At 40.8% G+C, this 17,273-nt stretch overlaps 1 protein-coding gene and 1 long non-coding RNA gene across 5 annotated transcripts in view; one reads left to right on the plus strand and one right to left on the minus strand.

Annotated features, from left to right (window-relative positions):
* Window positions 1-269: 269 nt before the first annotated feature.
* On the minus strand, window positions 270-8,050 carry LOC125465726 (uncharacterized). The gene is made up of 5 exons (XR_009442819.1): window positions 7,936-8,050; window positions 7,702-7,838; window positions 6,951-7,067; window positions 4,280-4,627; window positions 270-2,047 (listed from the first exon to the last, which is right to left on the minus strand). It is a non-coding gene; the product is annotated as an uncharacterized LOC125465726 (long non-coding RNA).
* The window catches only part of LOC125465721 (phospholipid-transporting ATPase IC-like), a 118,532-nt gene continuing 108,770 nt past the window's right edge, over window positions 7,512-17,273 (plus strand). For 2 of the 4 annotated variants that reach the window (XM_048559479.2, XM_048559480.2), the window contains exons 1-2: window positions 7,512-7,861; window positions 14,694-14,788. The gene's annotated coding sequence lies outside the window, so the exon portion shown is untranslated. Of the gene's footprint in view, window positions 7,862-9,618; window positions 9,727-14,693; window positions 14,789-17,273 lie in introns of those variants that run through there. The other 2 variants (XM_059638578.1, XM_048559481.2) reach the window with 2 other exon arrangements.

Below are 17,273 nucleotides of genomic sequence, written 5' to 3' on the forward strand. Positions count from 1 at the left end.
AGGTACGACTCCAGTGGAGAGCGAGGATGCAAAGATCTTCGCAAGTGGCGAAGCAATTGCATTTCTCGTTTCCCAAAGCAGCCGAGGACAAATCTGGTCCGGGCCTGGCGATTTGTCAATCTTAATGTTTGACAAAATTTTCAGCACATCAGCTTCCTCTATCTCTATCCATTCCAGCATGCATACCTGCTCTTCAAAGGTTTCATTCACTACAAAGTTCGTTTCTTTCATAAAGACAGAAGCAAAAAACTCATTTAGGGCTTCCCCTACCACCTCGGACTCCACACACAAGTTCCCTATACTATCCCTGATTGGCCCTACTCTTTCTTTGACCATTCTCTTATTCCTCACATAAGTGTAAAATGCCTTTGTGTTGTCCCTAATCCGTTCTGCCAAGCCTTTCTCGTGCCCCCTCCTGGCTCTCTTCAGACCATTTTTGAGCTCCTTCCTTGCCTGCGTGTAATCCTCACTAGCTGAACTTGACCCTAGCTTCCTCCACCTTATGTAAGCTACCTTCTTCCTTTTCACAAGAAGCTCCACCGCTCTCGTCATCCAAGGTTCCTTTATCTTACCCCTTCTTGCCTGTCTCAGAGGGACATATTTACTCATCACTCGCAACAACTGTTCCTTAAACAGTCTCCACATGTCTATAGTGCCTTTACCATGGAACAATTGCTCCCAGTCCATGCTTCCTAACTCACGTCTAATCGCATTACCTGAGTGTGAAACGTAAGGCTGAATGAGAGCAGTAATGGGGCAGATACCAACTTTTAAATGAGATGTTAAACTAAGGTAGCATCTGACTTGATTGATTTTTTTTGTTGTCACATACTAAGATACAGTGAAAAATGTTTTTTGTATGTTACAAAGGGAGATTGTACCATACAAAACGCATCAGGGTAGCAAGACAGAGTGCAGAATGCAGTGTTACAGCTGCAGAGAGGGCGCAGACAGAGATCAGAAATAACATCTGAGAGGTCTGTTCCAAAGTCTGATAACAGCGAGGAAGGAGCTGTTCTTTGATCTGTTTGTGCGCATATTCAAACTTTTATATCTTTTGCCCAATGAAAGAGGCCAGAAAAGAGCATGTCTGGGGTGAAAGGGTCTTTGATTACGTTGGTTGCTTTCCTGAGGGCAGTGGCTGCAAGTTTGGTTTGCATAATGGACTGGGCTGTGTTCATAACTCTCTGTTTGCTCAAGTAAATGTAAAAGGTCTCCTCACCAGGAAATTCATCCTAGTGTTCTGGCATTGTCTATCCAACAATCAACATCACAAAAATAGATTATCTGGTGACTAAACATAATTATTTGCATAAATTTGTTTTGTACAAATCAGCTACCACGTTTCCTACATTATAACCATGTGAAAAGTACAGAAGTATTTCATTGGTTATACATTTTTCTGGGAAAATTCAGTAATCGTGAAAAGCCAATATGAAGAGAAGTCTTTCTTTCTTTGTGGTTGTTGCCTGGAGCTTGTGTTCTGTGACTGTTTCCTGCCACTTATCAGGCCACATCTGAATGTGGTCTATGCCTTGCTGCATTCAGGCTTCAGATTGCTTCATTATCTGATGAGTTACGAATGGAACTGTACATTAAACAATCATAATTGAACATGGTAACTTCTGGCCTTACGATGGAAGGAAGATTATTGATGATTATTGGTCTCAGGATACTGCCTCTGAAGACCTCTTGCAGTGCTGTCCTGGGGATGAGACACTATAACCACCTTCTTTTCTGCTGGGTATGACTCCAAGCAGTAGAAAGTTTCACCCCTCTCCTGTCAATTCACATGGATAACAATTTTACCAGGACTCCTTGATGTCACATTTAGTCAAATTCCACCTGATGCCAAGGGCAGCCACTCTCATCTCACTTCTGGATTTCAACTTGTGCATCCATATTTGAACAAAGGCTGAAAAGAGATCCTGAGCAAAGTCATCCTGATAGAACTCAAACGGAACAGCATTGAGCAGGCTATTGGTGAGTAAACTACTTGATAGCACTGTTGGCAATACCATCCATGATTTTGCTGATAGTCAATACACTGTGGATTTTAAATGGTAAATATGAACACACAACGGATGAGGATTCCTTATTTAACAGAATGCAAATGAGAGAAATGTGTTGCAAGGCAGTTATACTTTCAGGGAGTAAAGTGATACCAGAATCCATGAAAGCAAAATACAAGCGATAAAACAAAAGAGCCCAATGTAGCCATGGAATCCTCAAACATACTGGGTCTGCTTATATAGCAGGGTTGATTTCTGATGATTAGAATGCAAAGAATCTGGGTGAGTGATACACTTGCATGGTGGGCCATGGAGACATTTAAATTTCTAGGCACATTTCAAAATCTATACTCAGCTCTCAGATGAACCTGGCAGAAATCACTGCTTGTACAGCAGAACCTTTCTGAAGAAGGGTCGAGGCTCGAAACATCAGCCTTCCTGCTCCTCTGATGCTGCTTGGCCTGCTGTGTTCATCCAGCTCTACACCTTGTTATCTCAACAGAGAGAGCAGATCTGCAGGCAGCAGGAAGCTTCCAGCATGACCCAAAGAAGCTGTCATTGACAGGCAGGTGGTGTGGGGAGCAGGGGGAGACAATGCATTGTAACATCACAAGCGCTTGAACATAATGTACAGAGTGACACTTCATAACGTGGTTGCACCCTTGCCCACTGTGGCCCTTGCACATGTGCGCATGCACACACACACAAACACCACATACTATAAAACCTTATGCATTTTGATTGTATGCACACAGTAACAGGATAAGTATTCTCTAAATATCTGAAATTTTGTGATTGATTGGTATGTTCTAAACTGGCAATTCCTTCTGTGTTCTGGATACGAAGCTGGTTTACTTCAAAGTAAGCAAAACTGATCTCAAACTCTTGGCAGGCACTACTAAATATGTAATTAGTCCCAAATTATGAAACAATCTAATTACAGAAGATTCTAAGGCTCCGCGTAATTGGATCTTCTGGCACAGGTTTCTCCTACTGCAATTTATGTGATGTACCAATGGAACGGTGATCAAGATTTTGCTGTCCCATTCATTCACACACACAAACGCACACACACAAAATTAAAAGTAAAGTGCAGTACAAAAGGACAATAATAGAATATACATTTTGGGGCCCTTCCAGTGTCCTTGAGGCATAAGATTTTAGTCTGAAACCACAGTTGGCTATTGGGTTTAGGTACTGTCAATAGTAGTGAAGGTTGCTTTTATTGATTAAGTTCAAAGCTCCTGATGCTTTTCTCTGTTGTTTCTGTGGGAACTGGCTGCTTTTCTTCATATTGGGCAAAGGGAAAGAGTTTTCAGCCCAAGTTCAGGTCTGTATGCTTAATTTCATCTTCCTTGCTCTGATAAAGAAGCCCCTTGGAATAACAACTTGTTGTATATTCTGTGTCTGCTGAAGATTTTGTCTTCAGGATTGATTATTGTAAGGAAGGTTCCATTGTGTGAAGATTTTTGACATGGTGCAATTTGAAATTGGTGATGATGACTTTTTCACACCTCCCAGGGGTATCTGACACACTTAGTTGCTTTTGGGGAAAGATGTTCATTTTGGCTCAGGATATCTCTTGACTAACCTACATTGGTTACAATGAAACGCAGTGAACCTGTGTGGATCAGGGATGCCCATGCCCATTTTAAGTCTGATTTTTGGTCCCTTTTTAAAACCATTTCAGTCCATGAAACCCTTAGGTATTTAAGTAGAATATTCAAAGATCACCAGCCCATAGTTTATATCATTTTGACAATGTTCTGACCATTTTGATAGTTCTATGACTTGGGGCAGGATTTAAATGGGCCAACAAAGTGTGCTATGCAGGGAAATATGGGATAATCATGTGAAAAGTCAGGTGAGGCCTTTCTTGATATCAGAATTAAATAGTTGTATTTTCAAAAAAGATTTCTGGGTGCTGAGATGTAGGGCTGGCTTACAAATGGTGATGTACCAACTGAGGGGGTTACTGTTGTTAACAGTTAACCTTACGCCATTACTATACTACCTATCACAAGGAAGGTAAACACTGACAATTCTTACATAAAAGTCAGTGCTGGTAGCTAGCAACTTCAGTTCACTCCTTGACCTCTGGACCATCTCTGACGTCAGACAGTAACCCTTGAGTATGCATCAAGGCACAATCCAGGGCACAAACCTACATCCACTGACTTATCCATCCATACAATCATATGCTCGGGGCAGCTAAATCTCCAGAGCAGAGCTGCAGTCATGCACTTCGGCCATTGCCTCTCATATACCTTTTTGATACTCCTGTGTCTGTTTGTGCATTTGCTTGAAGTCCTTGATTGCCAATACTATGGGGTCTTCATCTGGCTGAGGCTGAACTGATGCCTGGTCTCCAGCAGTCCTTTGAGTGTCAGTGACCTTCCTCAATCAGTTACGGGATGTGCGGCCCTGATGTGCGCACTAATTTGTGTAGCTGATTAAAATTTAACTACAGTTCCAAGCAAGGTGTTAATTTTTGATCTTGTGAGGGGTGTAGCCTCGTCTATGCATCTTCTGACCAATGAAATCTCCTCCTCAGGACGGCTTTTCTTGTGGGTCAGCCTGCTGAAGCATCCAGGCAATGGCCACCCCTCTTGAACCTGGAAGACACAGGATTAAGGTCAAGGGCTATAGGTTGTGAACAATGAAAGACATTGACAATGGGATTAATTTGAGATTTGCATTAGAATGAAGAATGGTAATCACTCAGTTTGCCGGAGTTGGATATCTTAGCATCCCTGCAGGAGTGGTCTCAGTCTCCTCCCACTAGGGCTGTGATTCGCTCCTTGTGGTGGGTGAAGAGCCTACTGTCAGGCACCTCACCACATGTGCCAGCCCTTTCCACCATATTGTGGCCTCTCTTCTGTAATGAGTGAAATTTACACATGGAGTTAGCTGAAAGTGGAAGCACAACTGTAGTGCCTCTGCAGGTCAAAAAAAGGAGGAGAGGTTCGCCAAGTGAGAGAGTACGCAGGGCAGAGGACATCCAGGATAATTCAGATGGGAGGTTGGGGGGACGGTGGGTTGAAGCGGGGAGGGTGGTTTAGAGCGAATGAGGCATGATAATAGATGCAACAGTGAAAATGGTAGACCATTAGCTATGGTGGGAGGTAAGCATCGTCATAGGGATAGAGAAAGTGTCAGATAGCAGAGAGAAGATGGTGCCACTTACTCTGATGGAGCAGAGAAATTTATTGATCTTCTTGTGGCATTGTTATGCGTTCTTCCACGCCGGGGGCACCGGTGACTGCACTGAGCCTGGTGTGAACATTGGCAGGATTGGCACGGTCTGATAGTGTAGCCTCCTCTGCCTATCCTGGGGGGAGAGAACTTCCCTTCTGTGCACCACCCCATTAAACAGATTATCCAAGATGCCGTTTGCAAAGCAGGGTTCCAATTTTCCCTTGTCTGCCAATTCTGGGGAAAAAAATGACGAACTATGCAGTGCAGCTTCAGAGTGCCAGTCTCTGATTGCATGTCAGTAGTGTTTTAAAGGTGGTGTAGGTACAAGGGAATCTGATCCATTCTAGGATACCTGGTGTGATGTGTTTACTCACCTTTAGTGAGCTGATAGAATCACACTAACATTGGGGATGAGGTGCCCCATAAGAATAAATAGCTGAGTTTGGGAGTGATACAGCAAGAAATCTCACTCCACCTCACGGAGAGAAATTCTTTGTGAAACTTGACAAAATTGACATTGAATCAAATATTGTAAGATTCAGCCTTTGGATGTGAATGTGAATGCACACCATGCTTTGTTTGTTAGGCCAATCTGAATGGTTTTGAAAGATATGCCGCAGAATGACCTCAACAAAGGCTGAACAATGTCAAACAGGGAAACCATTTTTACTAGTGGCTGAGAACTGATTTCCATTGAAATCAGCTTGAAAGGGAAGCTACAAGGTCCAGATCCACTCCCAACACTTGAGTGAATAATCTTGGCTGACACTTCATTGTAGCTCAGAAGGAGTGCTTTGATGACATGGGTGACTTCTTTTGACTCGCCGTCAAATGAAGACTCCATCTTCCTTCTCAGGTCAGCATAAAGATCCTTTGTCACTTTCTGAAAACTGCTCTTATTGATCTTGCCAAAAAAGCTCAGATAAAATCAATAAAACAGGTTTATTGCTATTTGGAACTGTGACAACATCTCACCTTTTTCCTTTCAGCACTTCAAAAAGGCTGTGAAGTGCATTGAGATATTCTTAGGTCCTGAAATGTTCTGTGTAAGTGCAGGCCTTGGCAAGAGCCAGGGCTCCTTGTAGACAAACCTACATCTTTGATTCAATCCTCTCTTTTTCCTATTCCTATTTGGAATCCATTCTTCACTGAGAAGTGTTTTAGAATGTTTTACTCAGTTATAGATGCTAAGGTTAATGTTGTTGAGCTGGTTTTGAAATGTTCCGTTTTAATCATCTGGGTTAGGTTTCAGCGATTGGGTGCTATCGTCATTAACTGTTCACAAGCTAACTCCAAAGACTCTGTGGACACTACATTAGCATATGCTTTAAGCCACCTAGATATGTTTTTAATTCTTTGAAGGGATGTGGCAAGGTCAACATTTGTTGCCCATTCCTAACTGTCCTCGAGAAGTTCTTCTGAGCAGTATTATTCAGTTTGGATTCCGGTGATCTTATAAAATGTTGCAAATATAAGATTAGAAACAAATATTATGAATATTAGATAACAAAGTGTGAAGCTGGATGAACACAGCAGGCCGAGCAGCATCTCAGGAGCACAAATTGCTCGGCCTGCTGTGTTCATCCAGCTTCACACTTTGTTATCTTGGATTCTCCAGCATCTGCAGTCCCCCTTATATCTTCCGAATATTGGAAACGTAATTAGTTCGTTAAGACTAACACTTTCAAGTGTTAGGAATCTGATCCATTCTAGGATACCTGGTGTGATGTGTTTACTCACCTTTAGTGAGCTGATAGAATCACACTAACATTGGAGATGAGGTGCCCCATAAGAATAAATAGCTGAGTTTGGGAGTGATACAGCAAGAAATCTCACTCCACCTCACGGAGAGAAACTCTGGAACAAGGAAATAAGAGGACCATATTTAACACTACACATTAATACTGCCGGCAGTAATTTCTCGCCATTACTCCTACTAAATGAAATGAAGGGCCAGATTATAAAATTGACATTTGGCAGCTTTGTTAAAATCTACCTTAATTTATTTAAAATACTTAACACTTGAATTTATGCAGAGTTTAATTTAGGAAAACAATCTTCACAGATTGAAATGTTTGAGATATTTCGTGATCAATTCCTTGATAGATTTGACCCAGAGAGGAATTATTCTGTCCATCAGGTGCATTCTCAGTTCTAGCAGCTGTCCTTAAGGCACACGTACTGATGACACTTTCCAATCAAATCAAACATTGGTTTACTGAACTTCCTCGCGACCGATGATACTCAGAGTAAAATTTACAGTCTATTGAGACAGCGCCCTTCCCTACATTAAGCAACCCAGAGAATGTATAAAACAAGCTGTTCCTCAAATGAAATTAGATTCGAGTGCGTCATGTGATGCAATTTCCTCCCTGCAGTCTATATGAAATATTCACTGCAAAGGACTGTACTTTAGTCCTAAATAGAAAACTTAGTCTCGTCCCGAGTTCAGACTTGACGGCAGTGGAGAAAGCGACATAGTAATATTTACCTTACTCGTTAGACTTCATGGTATCCAGCCCGACGGCAGTCTGATTGCTCTTCAATGTATAAAAATAGCTGCTTTAAAGGCAAAGCCGTCCGACCTACATAGTGTGCCACTGGGAGAACTCTGCGCTAAGTAGATAGCTGAGAGAAGAAAGATTGCTCGGGTAAGTTTGTTTTAATATTTTGAAACGGTAAACGTATCAGCTCCGACACCGAGCTGTATTCAGACACCACTTACCCAGTAACACCAGCAGTTAGTCAACATGCCGTTTCTCAAACCCTCAATGAGTGTGGGCTAACACTCGGCTGGAAACGTCAGCTCTCGGCTACGTTCTTGTCAAAGTGGATTACTTAGTCTGCATTCTGACAACTCACGATCACGTACGGTTTATGTGCTTCTTTAAAACTATTGCGCAACCACCAACAACATACAATTCATTTGCAAGTAACAAAAATGGGCTTGTTTCGAAAGACAGACATCCCAGATCATGCTGAGGGGGAGCAAGAGAACGCTGGGCCCATTTTATCCATCGGTATTTGACAGAACAGTGAGTGTTCTCAAGATGCTGCCATCTCTGCACCTAGAAAGGTTAGCAGTGCAGCTTCGAAGTAACACTTATCAAAAGAGAGAATTTCCATGCTACCGAATCCTAGGGCTGCTGTCTCATTAAAGGGAGAAGACTGGTGGTGGTCTGATCCTGAGGGTCACCACACCTCAGGTGAGGGGAGAGGTTAAGAAGGAGAATCCTTCATAGTAACCTTACCCATTGTAAGAATTGAACCCGTGCTGTTAGTATCACTCTGCATCACAAACCAGCAGTCTGAGCAAACCGACCCCCCGCCTTTCCTCATACTTAGTAATATAGAAGCTGAATTAATGATCTGTCCCGATTGTAAAAGAATAGAACTTCTGAAAATAATTACACATTAAAGCTGTGCTGTTATGTTATTGGTTTCGATAACAAAACTCATACTATATTCCAGCCAGTGAGCATTACTTCCCATCATATTTACATTGATATTTGTTAGTGTTATGATATGGCATGGATATAATGTTTTTGACTTGTTGGAGCTTTTATGTTCTCAATGTTTCAACCTCACCACATCCAATCCAGGAAAGAATGCAGGTTATAAATGTTAGCATTTGTGGTTTTCTCTTAAAAATGTCACGCTATTGCCCAAACATGTGTTACAGACAACACAGGGTAGAGGATCTATAGACGAAGCTGGCATTCCTTGTGTGCAGCTAATTGTTGGACTGCTGACACAGCAGTATTTCTTTTATTGCCTATGTCTCAGGGCCTGAGTTTGGCTTGGAAAGGTTGGACACTGTGATAGTATCTATTATCTATTGTCTCACTGACGCTGACATTTAGATGTGTTATTTTGTGGGTTCCTGGTTGCTTCACTTCATTTATTTCAAACAATGTCTCTTTATCGTTCAGCACCAGCATTGATATTATTTACACTCATTGTGCATTGCTTTGCAAAGTCCTCTAGAAATGTTTATACTTTTTACAGTTTTATACTTTAAGTTTTTACACTTTAAGCATATGGCCACATTGAAACTTTGGATAAACTCTTTTTTGTGCAAATGGTCAATGCGGGATTAAAATGCAAGTATTTATTTCAGTGAATGTACTCCATGACCTTGTCACCTTTGAAATGAGACCCAAGATATGCCTTTTATTTGTATTTCCACGACAATATTTATTGATGGTTCTGGTTTCCTTTTATTCTTGTTTCTTTTATTTGCTTGTTTGTAGTTTTCAGTGAAAAGGTGATCACATTTTCCAAAACAGACTGATCACATGGCATTGCTCTTAATAAGCTTATGGCTAAGGATCAGTAATGTTAAAGTGACTGAGTCGCTACGGTTATAAGAAAAGACAAGTGCAGAGATTCACAGGTCAGGAGAGGAGGAAGAAAGTAGAAAAGAAAAAAAGCTGGAAATTAGAGCATATTAAAACAGAACATCTGTGGAGAGAAAGCAGAGTTAATATTTTGGCGTCTGGTGACTCTTCTTCAGGTGAAAGTAGAGATCATTTGAATTTGTGTTTTCTGTCCTTACTGCTGTTATCTTCTCAACTTTTCTTTTGCTACTTCCTGACACATTGAGTATATTTTCTTTCAGCTTTGACATGGTAATTAGGAAGAAACTGTTTACTCAGGCAGGAGGGATGATAATTTGAGGATACAGATTCAGGAAAGGAACTAGGGTGTGGCAAATTTGGAAAATTGTTTATAAGCATTTAATTGCTGTAATCTCAAATAAAACTGATGAAAAAAGTAATAGTTTAGAAGTGGTATCGGATGTATATGATGATAAGGATATAAAGATACATGGCCATAAGTAACAAACATGAAAAGTGGAACAATATCAGCTTTCCAAAAGATGACAAAAGCATAATTACCTGAATAATTTTATTCTTTGATTTTGTTATTAGTTGAGCTTCAAGTCTGTAATCTCATAAGATTATTTTTAGTACTGAAATGATAACACAAGCATTGAACTAATTAGGAAAGTGAAATATTTCGCTTTGGGGTTTGTAATTAAAATTGCCAAGGTGCTGAACTGCTAAGCAAACCAATGGGAAATGTCTTTAGCATTAGTTCCATCTCAATTGACTTTTGAGTTCAGGTGCATAATTCTTTGAAGCTTGCGTCACATTCAGATAGGATGGTCAAGGAGGCGTTTAGCATAGGTAACAGAGTGTGGAGCTGGATGAACACAGCAGGCCAAGCAGCATCTTAGGAGCTCAAAAGCTGATGTTTCGGCCCTAGGCCCTTCATCAGAAAAGGGGATGGGGAGAGGGTTCTGAAATAAATAGGGAGAGAGGAGGAGGCGGATTGAAGGTGGATAGAGGAGAAGATAGGTGGAGAGGAGACAGACAAGTTAAAGGGGCGGGAATGTAGGGGTGAGGATAGGTGGGGAGGTAGGGAGGGGATAGGTCAGTCTGGGGAGGATGAACAGGTCAAGGGGGCCGGATGAGGTTAGGAGGTAGGAAATGGTGATGCGGCTTGAGGGGGGAGGAGGGGATAAGTGAGAGGAAGAACAGGTTAGGGAGGTGGGGATGAGTTGGGCTGGTTTGGGGATACAGTGCGGGGAGGGGAGATTTTGAGGGTGGTGAAGTCCACATTGATACCATTGGGCTGCAGGGTTTCCAAGCGAAATATGAGTTGCTGTTCCTGCAACCTTCGGGTGGCATTGCTTTGGCACTGCAGGAGGCCCAGGATGGACATGTCGTCTACGGAATGGGAGGGGGAGTTGAAATGGTTCATGACTGGGAGGTGCAGTTGTTTATTGCGAACCGAGCATAGGTGTTCTGCAAAGCGGTCCCCAAGCCTCTGCTTGGTTCCCCTAATGTAGAGGAAACCACAATGGGTACACTGGATGCAGTATACCACATTGGCAGATGTGCAGGTGAACATCTGCTTGATGTGGAAAGTCATCTTGGGGCCTGGGATGTGGGTGAGGGAGGGGGGCAAGTGTAGGTTGCAGGAGAAAGTTCTGGGTGTGGTGGGCTTGGAGGGGAGTGTGGAGCGGATAAGGGAGTCCCGGAGAGAGTGGTCTCTCCGGAAGGCAGACAAGGGTGGGGATGGAAAAATGTCTTTGGTGGTGGGGTTGGATTGTAGATGGAGGAAGTGTCAGAGGATGATGCATTGTATCCGGAGGTTGGTGGGGTGGTATGTGAGGATGAGGGGGATCCTTCTGGAGGTTGGTGGGGTGGTTTTTTTTTGCTTAGACGTTTGTAAATAGGAATTGGGGATGTCATGTTTAGTTTGTGTAGGATGTTGGTGAGGCCTCTTTTGGAGTACTGTGTCCAGTTCTGGTTGTCCTGTTATTGAAAGTATATTATTAAACTGCAGAGGGTTGAGAAAAGATTTACCAGCATGTTGTCGAGAATGGAAGGTTTGAGTTATAAGGAGAGGCTAGATAGGCTAGGGTGTAGGAGCTTGAGGGTGATCTTATAGAGATTTACAAAATCATGATGGGCATTGATAAGGTGAATAGCAAGGGTCTTTTCCCAAGGGTGGGGGAATTCAAAACTAGGGGCCATATTTTTAAGGTGGGAGGAGAAAAATTTAAAAATACATGAGGGGCAACGTTTGTACACAGAATAGTTTGTGTGTGGTGTGAACTTCCAGAGGAAGTGGTGGATGCAGGTGCAGTTACAATGTTTAAAAAACATTTGGGCAAGTACGTGAATAAGAAATGTTTGGAATGATATTGGCCAAATACTGTTAGGTGGGAGTAGTTTAGTTTGGGATTATGATCAGCCTGGACTGGTTGAACCAAAGGGTCTGTTTCTGTGCTGTGTGACTTCATGATTCTATGCAGTCTGAAATAATATAAAAAAATCAAGAAAAAGCAAATGAAAATGTGTTAACCATTGTAAAAATTGTCCTTTCAAAAAGATTTTTACTAAAACGTGCAAATATTTGCTCAATGGGAGAATCAAAAATCAAGAAGTTGAACACTCTTGCACAGTAAGAGTTGTGAATATGAAGGAAGTACAGTATTTCGGGTTTGCTTGTATAAAATACCAAGATTGAATCTTACCATTTTCAGTCATGCAGAAGATGTAGCCATTATTCTTGAAAATGTTATAATGCACTGAGTTTTACACACCCGGCCATTGAGACAACAGCAGAAGCAGGTGGAGTTTTACGTATTTCACTTTTCCGCTCAGACAACGTCTATGCAGAAATTTGTGCACAGAACATCAACTATCTCAGTGGGAAGTACAAACATTATCAGAGAACTTTGCAAAGTGATGACATACCGCTGAGAAGAACACATCATACTAACACTTCATTGTAATATGATATTGTTAAATTTTTGTTAAGCAAAATATTAACTGATATGGGCCAAAGGCAGGTCTATGGAATTAGGCCACAGATCAACCATGACCTCATTGAATGGTGGAACAAGTTTGAGGGCCTTAATGTACTACTCCTGTTGTTGTGTACCTAATCAAATTTGCTAAATATCTTTGATGGAGAGAATAGGTGGAATGGTGACTCTTCATAGATGTGACTAAATTGTTGCAACTACACCTAGTGGCCTTTCTGCAAAAAACCCACAGACACCACATTCTTAAAATCTGGGTTGTGGGTTATAACAAATAAGTCTAATTTGAGATGTAAAAATCCAGCCCCACATTAATGTAAATAAACCGAATTTGAAGAAGTATAGCGAAGTTTTCTTTAAGTTCAGTTATGGGACATAAATGTTGTTGTCTAGGCCAGCATTTATTGTCCATCTTTACTGCTCTTGAAATGGTGGTGATGAGCTGCCTCCTTGAACCACTGCAGTCGTTGAGGTGTAGGGACTCCCACAGTGCTGTTAGAAAGGGCATTCTGGATTGTGATCAAGCAACATTTGAAGGAATGGTGATTGTAGTTCGAAATCAGGATGATGTGTGGCTTGAAAGGGAACTTGCAGGTGGGGGTGTTCCCTTGCCTTAACTGCTCTTGTCCTTCTGGATTGTAAAGGGTGTGTTTTGGAAGATGCTGTCGGAAGAGGCTTGGGGGATTTACTGCAGTAAATCTAGCAGAGCACACAATGCTTCCACTGTGCATCTGTATGAAGGCACTGAATGTTGAAAGTGGCAGGTGGGGAGCCGATCAAGCAGCTGCTTTGTCCAGCTTGTTAAGCTTTTTGAGTGTTATTGAAGTTGCACTCGCCTAGGCAAGTGGAGATTGCTCTTGATCTGTGATTTGTAGGTAGTGGACAGATACTGGGGAGGTGAGGTACTAGCCATCAGACTCTGATCTAGCCTTGTATCTGTAGTATTTAAATGGCTGGGCCAGCTAAGTTTCTAGTCAATTGTAAACCCTAAACTTCTTTAAATTCGGCTTCTTCATTGTAATCTAAAAGGCCAGATTTTTTGATATCTCATTCGACAGGCAACACCTGTGAGCTTTTATCTCTGGAGTACCAGACTTGATTTTGAACTAACAGCAATCCTGGCAACAATTCCAAGACCAGGTAAATTCAGGCATCCAAAAAAAATGCATACCCCACAGGATATTGAAAGTGGGGGATATAGTGATGGTAATTGAACATCAAGTGGTGATGGTTTTGTTATTTCTTGTTGAACATGATCCAAGACCTTTGATGCCAAACAAGCAATGTATGACATAAATGGCAAACTTAGTGTACAGTGGAAAAAAGGTTAAATAAAGTGGGGCAAAACAAAAAGGGAATAAGATTTCATAATCAGAATGCTTACATATGAAAAATATTGGTAATCTTATCTTGTGCTTAATAATTATTTTTAGTGCAAGCTTCTATTTGAAACTATTCTGAAAGTAGGCAGATAAGCAATGACAATCCAATTCACCCGCTTTTATTGTGACAACAAATTTAGTTAAGATGATACATAAACCGAAGACTTTTATTTATCACTATACATCCTATTGGTTCAAAATCCAAAGACACCTTTTTAGTGTTGAAGTGGTCACAGTTAAGCTTACTCGGCATTTTGTTGGTTGTTATGAGAAACACACTGTGAACATATGTGCTGTGTTTAAAGTTTATACGACATTTGTGCATTGGTAACATTTCAGCGGAAAATTAATGAAAGAAGAATTAACTTAGCACATTGAATAATTAAAAATAACAACATGGATGGATTGCAGAGCATGCATAGCATATACAGTTGTATAAAGCTTTTGCTCGTCGTGCCCAGTCTACCTTTGGACAAACTTGCATTGTAAAATCATGCTTCCAACATTTATGTTCTTGAAATAAGCAGACTTCCCCTAACTAATTTTAACAAAATCTGCAAGTCTTCATTTTCATTACTTTGAAATAGGACGGCAAATACGCTTAGATCAACGAGCGTGGTTGTTTCTGTCTGCTAATGTTTATGATTACTGTAGTAACCTAATTAATTTTCAGCAAATTGAGCATCTTCACCATATGGGCAAGAAACTAGCAGAGTGAATCTCTCAGCCATTATAAAGCCTGTTTGAATTTCATTGCAGGGATATTGACAGAATGAAAATAAGATGGGATATATACAGTCCGTGCGGTGAAGATGAATATTTACTCTGAAGATAAAACTAAATGCAGTTTTCAGGTAAAGTAGGTCCAGATGGTTGCTTTGAGCTCAGGTGAATGGGTGAAATGTGATACACACTTAGAAATCACACGTTTACTTCAAATGGAGTTAAATGTGAAATGGTACATTTTGGATTGAGAGACTGAATTCTAATAGTACTTAGCATGAAAGCTGAAAGAAGTGGAAGAGCAGAGAGATTTGGGGATTCAGGTTCACAAGACATTTAAAAATACATAAGCCATAGAAAACAAAATCAAAACTGATCTTTGACCTGAAATATTAACTCTTTTCCTCTCTCCACACATGCTGCCAGGCCTGCTGACTATTTCTAGCATTTTCTACTTTTAATACCGTATATATATTGACCTAGCCAACCCCACCTTTCCTTTGCAAAAAAGCTTGTTTAGCTGTAGGCTTTACATATGGGATCAAACAGCATGCATCAGCTGTGTTGCCTGGAAGATGTGTGGAAGTTTAAGAAATGCTCAGACAAAGCAGATTGCCACACATGGTGAGTGATGATAAGAAATTGATCCATCCACAAAAAAAATGAAGTATGAAGCTGGTTTCAAACTAAAAGTCACAGCAGCTATTCATGGAAAACTGGTGCAAAAATGGAAGATGTACCAATCCAGCCTGAAGATGATGCCACATGATTCATAAAAATAGGGGATAGCCATTGGTTTGATCTTGAGAAGCTTGTATCAGAATAGGTTCTTGAAAACTATCAGAATAATCAAATAATTGAATCATATGATCTCAAGTGGATCAAATTAAACCCATGCCAGCCAAGCAACAACTCATTGGAGTAGCTAATTAATGGAATAAAAATGTCAAATATTGCAGAAGACGACTTTGATTGCTCAGAAACTAAAAGGTCTGAATACAAAAAGACTCTTTTCAGCAAATCATCATTGGCCTGAAAATACACAAATATCCAGCATGTCACAGTAGCAACCTGAATGAAACACCACGAATTTTGAGACGCTAAGCAGCCAAACTGTACAGTAAAAAAAGCTTAAAAGCTGTTCTAATGGAAACCAAGGGACAAGAAAACATAATAAAGTACCTGGGGTTGTGGGGATAGTTAACAAATGCAGAAGAAGGTGTTCACGTTCTTAAATTGCCAAACTCAGTGTTGAGACCTGAGGCTGTAAGGTAACTAGGCAGAAGATAAGATATTGTTCCTCCAGCTTGTTTGAGCTTTGCCGGAACACTGCAGCAGGCTGGAGGTAGAAATGTTAGCATGGGAACACTGGGTGTGCTAAAGTGGCAAGAAACTGGTTATAACACCCTCATTGCATTATACCAGAGATGTAATGTTTGTAGTTCAACCTTTGAATGTGTGTCTCAACAAAACATTCAAGAATCTTTTTTGCACTGAATGGGCTGGACAGGCAGTTGATAGGAAAAAATCTTTAGAAACAACGAAAGCATGTCTCTCTTTTTCTAAATCTGTCATCAAATCCTGAGATGTTATTCGTGTATGAACTATCTGCATATCGTTTGAACTGTGGAATATCTGCAGACAATTTGTTGTGGATAAACTATCCTGAAAATGAAAAAACAATCTGATCCAGATTGGGATCCTTATGATGATCCTATGACCGAATTGATACAGAATGACTGATGAACTCTTACATCAGATGTAGAAGGATGTAGAATAGTTTTAAAATTTTTTGTTTGTAGTTAAAGATACGCTTATAAAATTAATTCCTTCAGTAAAAGATATTGTAATGATTTAATTTGAATTTTCATGTTTCAGAATGACAATCACCTACATAAGCACTAGGGTTTAAGAATTGTTCTGATGCTTCAAAGCTTGACTTCTCTGTTGTACAACACAGTATATACTAAAATACTGGCTTCAATAGCAGGACATGTAGGGTGGAATATTATATGGGTTTGAGCATGTTGACCAAGGCCAGACTTGTGACAGTATTGGAGGAAAGCCCAGTGAGGCCTATCTTGACATCGGAAGTGTCTCACTGCATCATTTATGCATTTGCTGAGCAGTGAGGTGAGTTTCTTGTTGGAAGTGGCAAGTTGCCATTGAAGGGAGATTATAAGTTTGCTAACATTTTATTAACCCCATAACTCACCTCATTAATTTTCAACTTCTTGTCTTACCAAATGTGAGGAATTACACAGGGCAGCTCTGCACTGAGATGTGCACTCCACGTGGACATGGGCTTTTAAAGATGACAGGGTTCGGGGGTGTGGTCTTTCAGTACAAATTTGCTGAGTGGAGAGTTGTACTGGAAACAGAATTGGAAGTGAGGAATGACAGGAATTAGGTACTAGCTAATAAGGAACGTTTGGTTGGATGTGGTGAGGAATTTCACTCATCTGCATGGCAAAAGTCCAAAAACTCTACACTGCCTATACTTAGCCAAAGAATTACACAAGTGAAACTTTGTTGCCCCAACTTCACTCGTCTGCTGCTGAAACCTTTATTGATTCTTTTGCAACGTCTAGACTCAACTATTTCAATGCTCTCCTG

This window comes from Stegostoma tigrinum, chromosome 30, assembly GCF_030684315.1.
Source record: "Stegostoma tigrinum isolate sSteTig4 chromosome 30, sSteTig4.hap1, whole genome shotgun sequence".
Classification (NCBI taxonomy): Eukaryota; Metazoa; Chordata; class Chondrichthyes; order Orectolobiformes; family Stegostomatidae; genus Stegostoma; species Stegostoma tigrinum.